Source organism: Lactuca virosa, chromosome 9 (genome assembly GCF_052849685.1).
Source record: "Lactuca virosa cultivar CGN04683 chromosome 9, Lactuca_virosa_CGN04683_v6, whole genome shotgun sequence".
NCBI classification, from domain to species: Eukaryota; Viridiplantae; Streptophyta; class Magnoliopsida; order Asterales; family Asteraceae; genus Lactuca; species Lactuca virosa.
The window spans coordinates 87,828,965-87,843,105 of NC_136434.1; the positions used below are offsets into that span (position 1 = coordinate 87,828,965).

Here is a 14,141-nt window from a genome sequence, read left to right on the forward strand (position 1 = left end):
AACGATATAATGATGGTTAAAAAGGTAAATTTAAAACGACGAACCATCAACAAGCAAAAAAAAAAAACAAAGCAACGGACATACCTGACAAAAGACATCAACAACACAAACGATAGAAATGTAGAACACAAAAACACATGCTTTCGAGAGGCACATACGCCACGACAACATCCAGATTCAAAAAAATATTCACATAAGGAATAAAACCCTAAAAAAGACAAAAGATTAACGAAATATACCAACGAACAAACAATCAAAAGACGAAAAGGCCACAGAAGACACAAATTCGAGCAGTGGAAAGACAAGTTGAATTTGGTAAAAAAGCAACTAAAGATGAAAAGCAGTAAAAAGCATTGGAAGCTGTGATATTTGGAAAATGCAAGAGACGACCACGTATCCAGCAAGTGCAAATTAGAAGCCAAGCCAAAGCCGATAGCTTCAAAACCACTTAGGCCCCGTTTGATAGTCGCTGACTGAGAACGTGCTGATTGGGAAAGATCTGTCTGGGTAAGAAATCCTAACTGAGCCTCCATAAAAGCCGTTTAGCTCGGCTGCAAACTAAACAATGTTCCTAAGACAAGACGGAAATTAATGCATATAATAATTTTATTTGCATATTAGATACAACATTGTAATCGCTTTATTGTGAAAAATCATATATTTTACAGAAAAGTTATATATTTTACTTGTAATTTGATAAAAAGACCAAAACAAAAAGGAAAGACACTTTTTAAAGTTAGATAAGATAAAATGGAAAAACTATTTTTAAACAGAGAAAATGCTCATGAATTTAGTTTTTTTTCTTTTTTTTTTTAATTAATCTTCCTTTTAAAATCAAAGTGCGCCACAGTTTTGATTATACAAAATTTAACTTTTTTCAAAACCATTCCTTCAAATAACCCGTATAGGTTTGAGAACGTCTCTCTGTGCTTCCCAATTATCATCAAACGGTTTGTGGAGGAAAGTTCTCTGTCGCTCTAATTGTAACAATCTTTAAAAACAAATTTACGATCATGAATTGGTCCAAAGACGAGGGTTCTCTCTTCAATTCAACCATTAATCTAGCTAACCAAGTCCAAGTTTGACTTGGAAAATCAACATCTCACAATACATTCAACTTTCTTTCAACTCCATTGTAGATGTGCACAAAAGAACAAAATATTATTAAAAGAAAGAAAAAAATAGTAGCAGTCTGATCGCTCAAACTTAAAAGTGATTAAGGTGAGTTGATAGGCCATGAACTTATATGGAACCATTAGCGACCAGGCTGTATAAACCATGTTTCCTTGGCAGAGTCTCGGGCTTAGGTACATTTAAGCACCTCAAATATTCGTTATAAATTAAACAATCAACATATGTAAATGCTACCCAAAATCAAGCCTTGCGTGAGCAGTTGAAATAGCATTCCAAAATTCATGTTTTGGTTTACAGTTGATTAGACATACAAAGAGGTTCTTGGTTAACATTTTTTATTGGTTTAAGAAGTTGCACCTTACTGTCAGACATCATCTAACGATAACAAAAAAACGACTTTAGAAGATACCTGAGTTTCATAACCATGATTTCGTGACCAAAACTCTTCCATGCATATAGACTCCAGATCGTGCTTCATTTTTTGAACCTCATCAACAGACGCAGCTTGGTTGTGCTACATCCACTTAGTCGTGTTAGCAATGGCATCCTGCATTTTCCTCGACCTCTTACCTCTCGTCATACTTTTTATCCTATTCTTCATGTTGTATATGCAATCCTCCAATGCATTCATTGCATCTGCTTTCTTCTTGTATTCTTGGTCCTTCTGTTTATACTTCTCAACATCTTTTACCATCTTCTCGATCTGTTCCTTTGAGAGTCTTCCATTTTCGTTGGTAATTGTGAGTTTCTCCGTCTTACCGGTTGATATTATCTCTTACGTGACTGTGACGATACCATTGACATCTATTTCAAAGGTATCGGTAAATTTGGAATGTCTGCTTCTTGAACTATGAGTTGATGATAGTCGGATCTAAGATCGATCTTCGAGTAGTAGCAGGATCCTTGTAGCTGATCGAACTGGTCATCGATCCTCGGGACTGGATATCGATTTTTTTAATGGTGAGTTTGTTCCACTCTTGATAGTCGATGCACATCCTGAACGATCCATCATTATTTTTGACAAACAATATCGGAGCTCCTCATGGAGAGAAGCTTGGTCGGATAAAACCTTTGTCGAGAAGTTCTGGAGGTTGTCTGGGGAGTTCTTGCATTTCCGATGGAGCCAGGCAAGGAGATCGTGCCACTGGTGCTGCACCCGGGATTAGGTCGATTTAGAATTCGACCTGTCTGACTGGAGGTACTGCAGGTAGATCCTCTGGAAATACGTTCGGGTAGTCGCACACTTGCGGTATATCTTTGATTTCCTTACACTTGCCTTGCATATCCACCACGTGGGCCAAGAAAGCGAAGCATCTCTTCTGCAAACACCTTCTTGCCTTCATGCAAGAGATGATTCCTAGATTCTTTCCTGATTTATCTTCGTAAATCACGAGAGCTTCGTTGTGGGGTAAAGGTTGTCGGACGACTTTTTCGTAACATAAAATCTCTACTCGATGAAGTGATAACCAATCCATTCCGATGATCATTTCGAAACTTCCAATGGTTATAGGTATTAGGTTGACGTGAAATACATGATTATTTTGGGTGAGAAGGCAATTAGTGAGTGTTTCTAAAGTGCTTTCTATTTGACCGATAGCTACTTATACTGTGTAAACTTCGTTAAGTTTTCATGATTTAGAGTTAATCATGTTTCGAAACTTATGGGAAATAAAGCTTCTATCGGCACCAGTATCAAATAATACGAAAGCATAAATATTGTTGATAGGAAACGTACAAGTAACCACAATTGGTTCCTGGCGAGCATCTCAAGCACCTATCACAAATGCTCTTCCTTTGGCCACCCTGATTCTTAAGTTTTGGGCAGTCCTTCGTAAACTGCCCTGGTTGATTGCATTCGAAGCAGTTACAGCTTCCTCATACAACTGTGGTTGAGGTTGTGTTGTTCGGGGCCTTTTCGCGGTACTTAGAGGCGTGACCTCTTAAGTTACAGATGTTGCAGACCATACAATTTCCAAGATGGTGGAAATTACACTTGGTACAATTGGGTAAATTCCCAGAGTAGGGCTTTGATGGAGGCGGAGTGCTTGTGATTCCGGCATACATAGCCACAACATCTGGATTAGGTTTATGATGCTTGAAGATCCCTTTTAACTTGCCATGGAACCTCCTTTTTGTACTCCCAGCCTGGTTCTTTTCAGTTTGTGGGGTCATGGTATCCTGACAGATATACTGCTCAGTCAATTGATAGGCTAATTTCTTGGCACTATCAAAGGTAGTGGGTCTGGATGCAGTAACCAGACCTTGTATTGGTGAAGCTAATCCCCAGATGTACCTTCCAGTCTTTTGTATTCACCATTCCCGGATAAAGGTTTGTGAGGTCGTTAAATCAAGAGGTGTAGGCAGTCACCTCTGATTCTTTCATTGTAAGGTTCCAAATTATAGAGAGTGATCGGTTCCAGAAATCCTACAAATTTCCAAATCATAGAGATAGAATTGAAATCCTACCGATTTCAAGTGATAGAGAGAATTTTGGAGACTATTGAATGATCTATTGGGAACTATAGGTCTCTTTCCTACGACGATAGCAGAGCTATTGGTTCTTTGTTCTTCTTCGAGTTTAGGCGAACTAGGAAAATTTGAACGTTATCCCAGATTTTTAGTATTTAAAAGGTATATGTTATTTTGGGGTTGATATAACGTTTCTAAGGTACTAGGTTTCTGTAGCAAATCTTGAGAACATGCTTCAATCTATAAAACTTTCAACCATTGTAGTCTGTCAAACTCATTGCTCAAGGTTGGTTGTGCACCGGCCCGACCATAAATAACATAGGCGTACGTTCCAGGTTTATTTATGGTATGACTTATGTATGGTACTAACCTTAGTGGAGGCGTTTAACCTAAAGGGTTGAGTTGGTAGTTTTAGTTGAAGGTATATTAAAATTTTATTAAGTGTTCTCATCGTGTGTCAGAGTGTGTGTGTGTGTGTATGTGTGTGTGTGTGTATATATATATATATATATATATATATATATATATATATATATATATATATATATATATATAACTCTTATATATTATTGTTGGTGGGGTTTGCAATATTATCATATTTTCTTTTGTACTCCAAGACTACCAAGTAGAGACAAGGGCCAGACAAGAAGCACCGGAAGGCTGGATCATTTTAGCAATTAAGCCGTTCTGAAATCCAGCAACCCAAGCGGCCCTTCAAACCAGTTTCCCCATACCGTAAGTAGTCAAGAAGTAGTGTAATTAATAATAATAATAATTTATTTAAAGCTAGTTGCTATAGTTGTATTCCCCTTTCTTGGATACGAGTTCTCTATAACCAATTTAGCTCTGATACCAATTTGTCACACCCCCGACCGAGGCAGTGGAACATGTCGGACTGTGCGACTAAGTTCATGGATCACAAGTAAACTGAATATATAGCACAAGTATAGCAATAAACAAAATAGCATTTGGATTCCATCTTGATGTTTGAATACAATGTTCTTACAGATAATAGTAGTACATGAATTGCCTTAATAGAGTAAACTAGGTCGTATGTAATCCATTCCGTCTTGAATGTCGGTTTAGTGATTTCATGAGAATACATGTAGTTTTGAGGGTCAACACATGGTTGGGAGAGTTACAGGTATTCTGCTAACAACATTAATATTTTTAAAAAGTCTAAAAAGTATTTTCTTTGTAAGTATAACTATACTTAAAATTGTGTTTGTAAAGAGTCTTTGAAAGCCAAAATGTATCTTTGTATAAGTAAATCCATACTTAAAAATGTGTTTGTAAAGAATCATTGAATATACTTGAAAACCAAACTGTATTGTTGCATAAGTAAATTCATACTTATAATAGTTTTGAAAGAAACCAAGCTCATGGTTTGTAGTAAAAAAGAGACCATCAGTAAATACATACTTAAAATAGTTTTAAAAACAACCAAGCCCATGGTTTGTGATGAGAGAGAGAGAGAGAGAGAGAGATAGAGAGATATAGAGAGAGAGAGAGACTCTAGTTAATGTTTATAGTGAATCCTATAACCAAGCTATGTGACTGAATATACCCGCCTACAAAAATTCACTAAAATGACCCTTAATGATTTCTTCCCTTTTCAATAAAAATTATTGCATAAACTCCCGCTGCAAAACGGGGGCCTAAAAACCTCGTTAGCAATAAGGTTTATTATGGTTATTAATTAAAATCATTTAATTTCATCTATTTATTTATTTCGTTTCAATTTATTTTATATAAAAAAATAAAGAAACTTTTTATTTTTATCAAAATGCCTAAAACTTCTAACCTCAAAAACAGGATGTTACAAATACCTTCAATGTTATTAGCTTTTAATAAATTTCAATTAGTGTTTTTATCATAATAACTTTATAAATGTATTATCACAAATTTATAACCAAATAAATTATTCATATATAATTAAGTCAGATTATTTGGATTTTTAAATAAGCCACATTTGCTAAATTAATTTGAAACATCAAGATTAAATTGTATATTTGTGATATAATAATTTCAGTTAAATATATAATATGATATTACAACTAATTATTATTATATTTAAATAAACAGTCAATTAAACAAATTAGAAATGTATAAACCTAAAATCTAAGGAACCAACCAATGTCATATGAAATGTTGGCAACATTTTGATGTAAAATGATATGTTAACAACAATATTTAATGTTATATTATGTCTTTACATCATAATGATGTAAAGAATGATGTTGAATTGAAGAGATAAAAGGTGTAGAAAACGGGATTTGGTGGTGGATTAGAAATTCCTAAACTTATGTTAATTTTAAACACGAAGGGGTTGGAAAAATACCAACAATAAAAAGATTCCAAGATCAATTATTCTGATTTTCTGTATAGAATATTAAAAACTGGAGAAACCTAGATCTCATTTAAAAACAATCAATAGTCTTATGCTTTTATTTACTAACTAGGTTACAACCCGTGGAAAACACGGGTAAAAGATTGAAAATATATTTTATAATAAATGTTTAGAAAATTCTAAAAATTATTTATCAATTATAATATTCAAATTTATTTCTATAAACGTCTTTTTTTGGAACCGTGGATAACGTTTTAGTAACTTAAATCAATTCATTGTACATACTATGTTTTCTTTTAGGAGAGTAATACAATGTTTTGTTTTGGAGAAATATGTACTTTCGCCACATAAAAAAATAATTGTTTAAAACTAAAAAGTCAAGTAAATTTTGTTAACAAAAGAAGAAAAAGTGTATATATATATATATATATATATATATATATATATATATATATATAATTATTATACAAAATTCACTGACAAATAACCAATTGAAAAACCCTTGCCCAGATCCGGTCTGTTGCAAATACAAATCCGATCCGCTTCCGCCTAATTCACTGTCAAAGTACCAACATACATAGATAAGAGATGAGCAACTAATGACACATACAAAGCTATAGTAATAAAAAAATGGATATAACTATGTCGTGATAAGCAAATAATCATTTTGAGAGCAATGAGTCAATGATTAAGCATCTTAATATACCATATGAAATGAGGATATCAAAGTACCAATGACTCCAAATTAGGCAATGTTTAAGAAATTCTTAAAATAAATGTGTATGTTTAACCAAAAACTTGTTAAATAGTTTGTCAGTATCATAATGTTGTTAATGCAAAATATTGAAGCACAACTGTTAATGGAAAGACGTATATGAAGGATGTTAGCATGTATCCTCCACTAGAATTTAGTCACAATTCATAACGGAAGAAATGCAATATTTGACCCTATAAGCAAAGCATATTATTCAAAATACTTTACTACAACCTGGTGTCGAAACACTCTACTCTGAGTGGCAGCTTCGATGCACCATAAACTTCACAGGATCAAGAAAAAGAATGTAATAACTACCACTCAGGTTTCAACCCCAAGATCTAAAATAAAAGTCAAGATATAACTTGACTCTTTGTTTGTTTCGCAAATAAAGTATATTTTATAAAGTAGAAAATATTATATCCATTTTAATTTAGTGTATGTTAAACTATATGATATTAATTGCCAAAAAAAACACGTAAAGTTGACTACCCTTTTCTGTGTTAACAATGGAAACCATACCCTTACATATTGCAATCTTCAAATGCATAAATTTTGCCTAGACTCATTTTGCGGATTCACCAGGTTCCATATTGCACTAAAGCATAGCAAAATATCATGGGTTCAAACAAACAAATAATCACAACCTTAAAATTAAATATAAGCAAATCAAGAACCAAATTCTTACCATGTTTGAAGCATATAATAGATTTTGCAATAAATCATTTGTGATCCAGATTCAGCCCGTCATCTTCCTAAAGCAACAGAAAACATATATTTTAGCTCATTATTAAGAAAAAAATCTTTAATTTGCATCTTCAAATAAAGATTCAAGAGGAGAGAATCTGATGAAGGAAATCAAGATATCTCAGTTAGACGGATAAAAGTTGGTCGCATGATGAAAGTATGTTTTACAACAAGTATCAATTTACAACAACTATCATTCTGTTACCTCACATCCTCAAAGCAGTTTTCATTTTTTTAATTACCTCACAACCTAAAAACAAATTTGAAAAAAATTAACCTCGTCTTTCTCCATGAGTTTCATTCTCTAGTCCAAAAAGTATATACGGAAGCTATATAAAAGTGCAACACAAATCTCCCATAGTCATATTCAGGACACATGCAAGAGGAAGGTGAGAGCTTAAGAAGAAAAAACTAAAAAATTTAAGAAGAAACTCACCTTTATTGGCACATACACCGCTGGATTTTGTATAACCACAAACATTTCTACATCCATTTTTTATTTAGCATATCCAACACTTGAAACCTGCAATAAAAACAATCACCACCAAAAACTACATTAGAAAGCAATTAATCATATCATATATATCTTTTTAGAAGAAAATCAAGAAATTATAAAAAGATAACCACTTGATATGAAAGCTCTGCTTAATGGTTCATTCTCTTGTATATCTAAAAGAAGGGGTGAAAGATATGGTCTATAACAGAGTTTACCTAAAAAATTATGTAATAGGCTGGTGAATTCTCGAGGTTTGGTCAAAACTACAAGCCAAAAAAAAGTGACAATCATGAGAAATTACTCTTATAGAAACTCACTTATATAAAAAGTATAAAAATAGAAAAATAAGAACAAACCTAAAGACAATTTAAAATATAAAATTAAGAAAAATAACCTAAAATTGAGACTTGTTTCATTACAAATTAAAAAAAAAAAAACAAAAACAAAAAATCGAAACCATGTTTGGCTACACAATTTACAACCAGATTTAGGGCCCACCATCCAAATTTATGTAAAGCCACAAACACAGATTAATTCGATGAATTCCCGTCCAGGGGAGGTGATCGGCGATCTGATGTTGACCCAACCATGAATTAAACCTACCAAATTTTCAAATTTTCTCAAGAATTCAATCCTGTAATTTATGCCTCCAATTGTTAATATTGAGGATTTACGCCAAGAACAAACCATTTGGTAGGTATAGAGACATCAGACACCCATACAGAAAGAAATCAATACTGGTAGTAATAAATTTGGTTATGACAGATCTTAATCAGGGCTTTAAGTTTGAGCAAATTAGGTTGGCTAATGAAAACCTCTATGGAAGCAAAACAAAGCTTCATAATTTATGATTCTGAGAATGGAAACCGATTTGGTCTTAGAATCTAAAAGCTTCTTGATGAACTTGTCGAGCGTCGCATCCTCCATTTTCGCTCAAACTTTAAAGCCCCTAGTTTCTTGCTTTTTTCGATCTTGACAGTAACATAGGGCTTAGAAATATATTATTTTTTTAATAGAGAGTAAGGTTATAGAAGAAATTAAGGGTTTAAATGATATGGGAAGGCAGTGATTTGCCGAGATTTAGGCTACCAGGATATCAAATTGAATGAAATCCTGAAAAGAGGGAGAGATGAAGGGAGAAAATACCTGCTTTCGTTTAAACCCATAAGATGTAGATGTCAACCTCTTCGTTAAGAGAAACAAATGTAAGGAATCCATGTTTTTTTGTTCCATATAACCCCTTCTTCGTTAGATTCGAGCATTCCTGGTGGCAGAGCAGCGGCAACACCTAGATTCCTTGCAATCGCAAGTAGGAAAAAGAACATTAGGGTTGAAAAGAAGAAATAACGAAGAAAGATAGGGACGGAGAAGTGAAATCAAGATACCAAAATTTAACATGAAACCAAAAACCCAAAAATAAAAAGTCTCCTGGAAGAGAAGCAAAGGAGAAGCAAATGGAAATTTTGAGAGCAGATCAAATTCATCTTTGGAAAACCCTAACTCGAAGACAAACTTGAACATGGGAGGAAGCGGCTATATAAGATGTTGAGTTAAAGAGAACAATTCAAATTTGGAGATGATGTTGTTTCCTTATTTATTGCAATTTAATTACTGATTCTATGGGAGACCGAAGATTGAGCTATAAACTCTTATTGGATTTTATGCACCGAGAGTTTAAAGTAAAAGGGTATTTTCGAAAATTAACTTAGACATTTGAGCGGGAAAAATTGATTGGGGGAGGCTTAGAGATTGCCACGTGGCAAAATATACTTATTTATTAGATTAGGGGATATGTGAAGATGGGTTTCATTAGGAGAAAGAAGAAGCTTGGTGGAGAGGGGTGAATGTTAGGGTCAATTTAATTAAATATTGATATAAAATAAATAAAAAGAAAAATATATCATAAAAGGGTGAAAATATCATGGTATGGGTTAAAGATCGGTACTCAAAACAAAAACAAAACTTAGTCACTAACAATTGATAAAAAAAAGATTAGTAAACTTGGGTACACAAGAGAATTCTTGTAATTAACTCGACAAATAAGTGTAAATTTTCATTTGAATATTAGACTCAACATTTTAATCACTTTATTGGAAATTTTATATATTTTATCTGGTATTCTTGATTAAAAAGACCAAAACAAAAAGAAAATACACTTTCGATCGAAGTTCCAAATAACGTTAGGCATGACTTGGCGGCAATGTCAGACTTCAAGTTTTTACGAGCCATTGCAAGTCATATCGTTTGTAAGGTGTGACTTAAGGCGGCGGTTTTGTATATAATTAATAAGTCTATATATTTTTTTTAAGACGTATAAGCCTTGGAGTCATGACGCGTCATAGCGAAACCATGACGAGCTTTTTAAAACCTTGTTTTTTATAGTTAGTGAAGATAAAGGCCGAAAAAGAACTTTAAACCGAAAAGTGTTCATGATGTTTTTTTTTTCATAAATTAATCTTCCTTTTAAATCAAAGTGCACCACAGTTTTGATATACACAATTGAACTGTTTTCAATACCTTTCATTCCAAGAACTTCATATGTTTGACCAACGTCGCTCATTGCTTCCCAGTTATCACCGAACGGGTTGTAGTCGGAAGTTTCATGTGGGATGTGGCTCTAATTGTAAGAAATTAACAATCTTTAAAATTAAACTTCTGAGATCATGAGTTGGTACAAAGACGAGGGTTCTTTCTTCAGTTCACCCTTTCTAGCTAACCAATCAAGTCCAAGTTTGACTTAGAAAATTGTCAACTATCATATATCTTGTTCATTTTTAACATGATAAAAAAAAGTCAGCATAAAATTTTACCTTCCCATAAACCAATAATGTAATTAACGGAAAGAAATTCAAAAAATAAATAAGAAAAATATGAAATAATATAATTAAAAAGATAAAAAAGAATAAAGATGCAGTTCAAATTTAAATAATTAAAATTATGTCACCAAGAATTAGTATCATTTGACTAGTCAATATCTCATTGTGATCTAGTCCAATCTATGCCCTAACGCCTCTCCAAAATGGTTGTTCTATTCTACCCGCTCGTGTCCTACATACCAAACCAAACGCTACCTTACACTCTCAATTCAAGAAATTGCCAAATCAACATCTCACAATGCATTCAACTTTCTTTCAACTCCATTGTGGATATACAGAAGAAAAAAATATATATAGTTGTCTGATCGCTCACTCTTAAAAGCAGGGGCACACCTAAGTTCAAGGGAGGGGGAGGTGCCCCCAATGAATCAAAAAAATTTACCTTATACTAGGTTGAATTTTAGACAAAAAAATATATATAATATACTGCCCAGCCTAATTTTTGTTTAGAGTAAATTACATGATATGAATGGTAGTTTTTTTTTTTTTTTTTTTTTAAACGGCAAACTATCCTACTCCTAATCTAATTCTAAACATCACATATGTCTCCTATTGAGACTTGAACTCATGGCCTCTCATTTGAGAGAGTCACTCCTTACCGCCACGCCAAAGGCCCTTTGGTATATATGAATGGTAGTTTTTAATTCTTACCGTCCCTATGTTTCGTTTTGTTGCGTGTTTTGTCCCTATCATAACTAAAATGACAATATTATCCTTACTAGATTTTGTTTTATATTTTTAATTGGTTAAATAAATATTTAAATAATAAATACAACCATTGATCCCACCACCCCATCCCCCGACTCAGTCCACAATCCCACTCCTTTTGCATTACCTTCTTCGTCGACTCCTTCACCTTCGGCTTACCATCTCCAGATCCTTTGTCGACTCCGACAGGACTGCCACCTTGCCCTGCCCAAAAAAAACCAAATACAATTGACTTATAGTTGTTTAATTTAAATACAAGTGTTGCAACAAAAAAACCAATATACAATTTATTCTCACAAAAAAACTCATATACACTCTCTATATATAAAAAACCAGATGCGATCTGTTCACAAAAAAACCCACCTGCATGTCACAACTAGGAAATTCTATATCCTTATAACTATAACAATGATAGCAATTATAACCAAAATTTTGAAAGCATGCTTGGTGTTTATTCAATGACAACAAATTTCATCAAAAACCCTATATAAACACTTCAATTGGTCAACGAAAGATTGGAAACCCTAAAATTTCCGGTTTAAGTCCAATGTGGACTAGGATTTCCTTATTGGGCCTAATAGACCAATAAGTTTCCAATTTGACTATTTTGGGGCTTAGAACCCTTAAATGGGCTCTAATTGGACCCACTTTCATGAAACTAACATTTTGGGCCATAATGGATCCAAAATGAATTGATTTATCTTAATAAGCCTTATTGGGCCATAACTAACCTAATTAGCCTTAATGGGCCATAAATCCATTCCTTTATACAATTTGGGCCGTGAACTACTCTAAAGGCCCAATGGGCCGAAAACTTTCTCTATGGGCCTTAAAAATCTCGAACCAAGATTTGAAGTGGGCCAAGTTAATCCATTTCTTCTTCCTTTAGCCCATTCTCGGCCATGTATATATATATATATATGTATGTATATATATATATATATATATATATATATATATATATATATATATATAAAGAGAAAGATATGGATTAAGGAGAAGTAGACACCTAATTTTTATCTCTTGGATTTCCATGCAAGTTCCCATATCTCCAAGAAACTATCACTTCAAGCTTCTCTCTTCTTCCCTCTTCTTCTTGTTTCGGCCGAGAATCACACACACACACACACACACAACTCACTTGAAGTTTCTCTCAAGAACTCACAACAACAACCTCTTATTTCCTCTCAAAAATTTCGAGAATCATAAGAGCTTCAAGGAGGATTTCATCCAAAAATCACTTCAAGTTATATACTAGTGGTAAGATCTTACAAACATACTTTCTTTATACACTCATTCACCCCTCTTACAACCTTAATCTCTTGATCATACTCCATAGAACTCATCAAAGTTTGAAGGTCCCTTCAAGAAGCTTGGTAAGGCCGAAAACCACACCATCTTCTTCCATTTCTTCTTCAAAACCGAAACCACAAACCCAAGGTGAGTTCATACCCCCTTGTTTTCGGTTTTTACTTGTTTTTGGGGGAGAATACAAGTGTTATGTGTTGATTTATGTGTGTTTGCATGTTATATGTGATTTCTTTGGTTTATGTTGTGATAATGTGTTAATACTTATTATATTTCGTGATCTATAGCTAAAATGTGAAAGATTCATAAACAAAACATAATAAACAACATACATCATATATATAAGAGTCCTTAAGTTTAAGAAGTGAAAAACAAAGCCAAAGATCTTTACAAGTGTCATTTTTGAAAAAATAACAACGATTTGGTTGAAAGATGATAATTTTCGGTTTTATGAGGGTTATAAAGTATTTATTTATATAAAAGCTGATTTTTATGAAAATAATACTTTTCAAAGGGCCAAAAATATAAAAATTTTGCTTAATGGGCTTATATTTGGGCCTCACGGATGTTTGGGCCCAAAATTGCGAAAATGAAGAATTTTAGGGACTGAAATTGTAAATTCATAAAAGTATGAGTCTAAAACATAATTAAACTATTTCAGGGGTTGAAAATGACCCTTTTTGCTAAATTGGACTAAAAATGCAAAGTTTTTAGATTTTGGGCCAAAAGTGTAAAACTTACGGCAAATGAGCCAAAAATGTAAATTTTTAATAAATAAGGGCTGAAACTGTCAAAAGATGCATTTTGGGCTGAAATTGTAATTTAAGATTTTATTTGGGCCGAAAATGCCAAGTTAGATAATCTAATGGACTAAAATGTCATTTTTCATCAAAAGGGACTAAAAGTGTCATTTAGCACCATTAAGGGCTGAAAATGTAAATTTTGTATGAAAAAGGGACTGAAATGGTCAAATAAACATTTTGAGCCAAATATGTAAATTTCTAAACAATTTGACCAAAGATAAAAAAATTTACAACATGAAGGTTTAAAAATGGTATTTTTCTATATAAACTAAGAATATCGTTATAAACCAACATTGAGTATTTTAACATCGAAAGTAAACACTAAGTGTGAACCAAATCCCACACTACGAACTTAAAATTCGATAATCAGATAAATGATACAATGATTGGGCCCAAAATCTTCTATTCGTGCTATTGGGCCTTTGTGGCCCAATTCCATGATTATTGGGCCCAATATATTCAAACATGTTTATTGGTTCTTGGTGACCCAATTACA

General features: G+C 33.2%; 1 long non-coding RNA gene across 2 annotated transcripts; it reads right to left on the reverse strand.

Annotated features, from left to right (window-relative positions):
- Nucleotides 1–6,439: 6,439 nt before the first annotated feature.
- Nucleotides 6,440–9,487, reverse strand: LOC145135678 (uncharacterized). 2 transcript variants are annotated; one of them, XR_013719959.1, is made up of 6 exons: nucleotides 9,336–9,487; nucleotides 9,097–9,246; nucleotides 8,166–8,213; nucleotides 7,891–7,977; nucleotides 7,396–7,462; nucleotides 6,440–6,510 (listed from the first exon to the last, which is right to left on the reverse strand). It is a non-coding gene; the product is annotated as an uncharacterized LOC145135678 (long non-coding RNA). The 2 variants fall into 2 exon arrangements; XR_013719958.1 differs by lacking the exon at nucleotides 8,166–8,213.
- Between the last annotated feature and the right edge of the window lie 4,654 nt (nucleotides 9,488–14,141).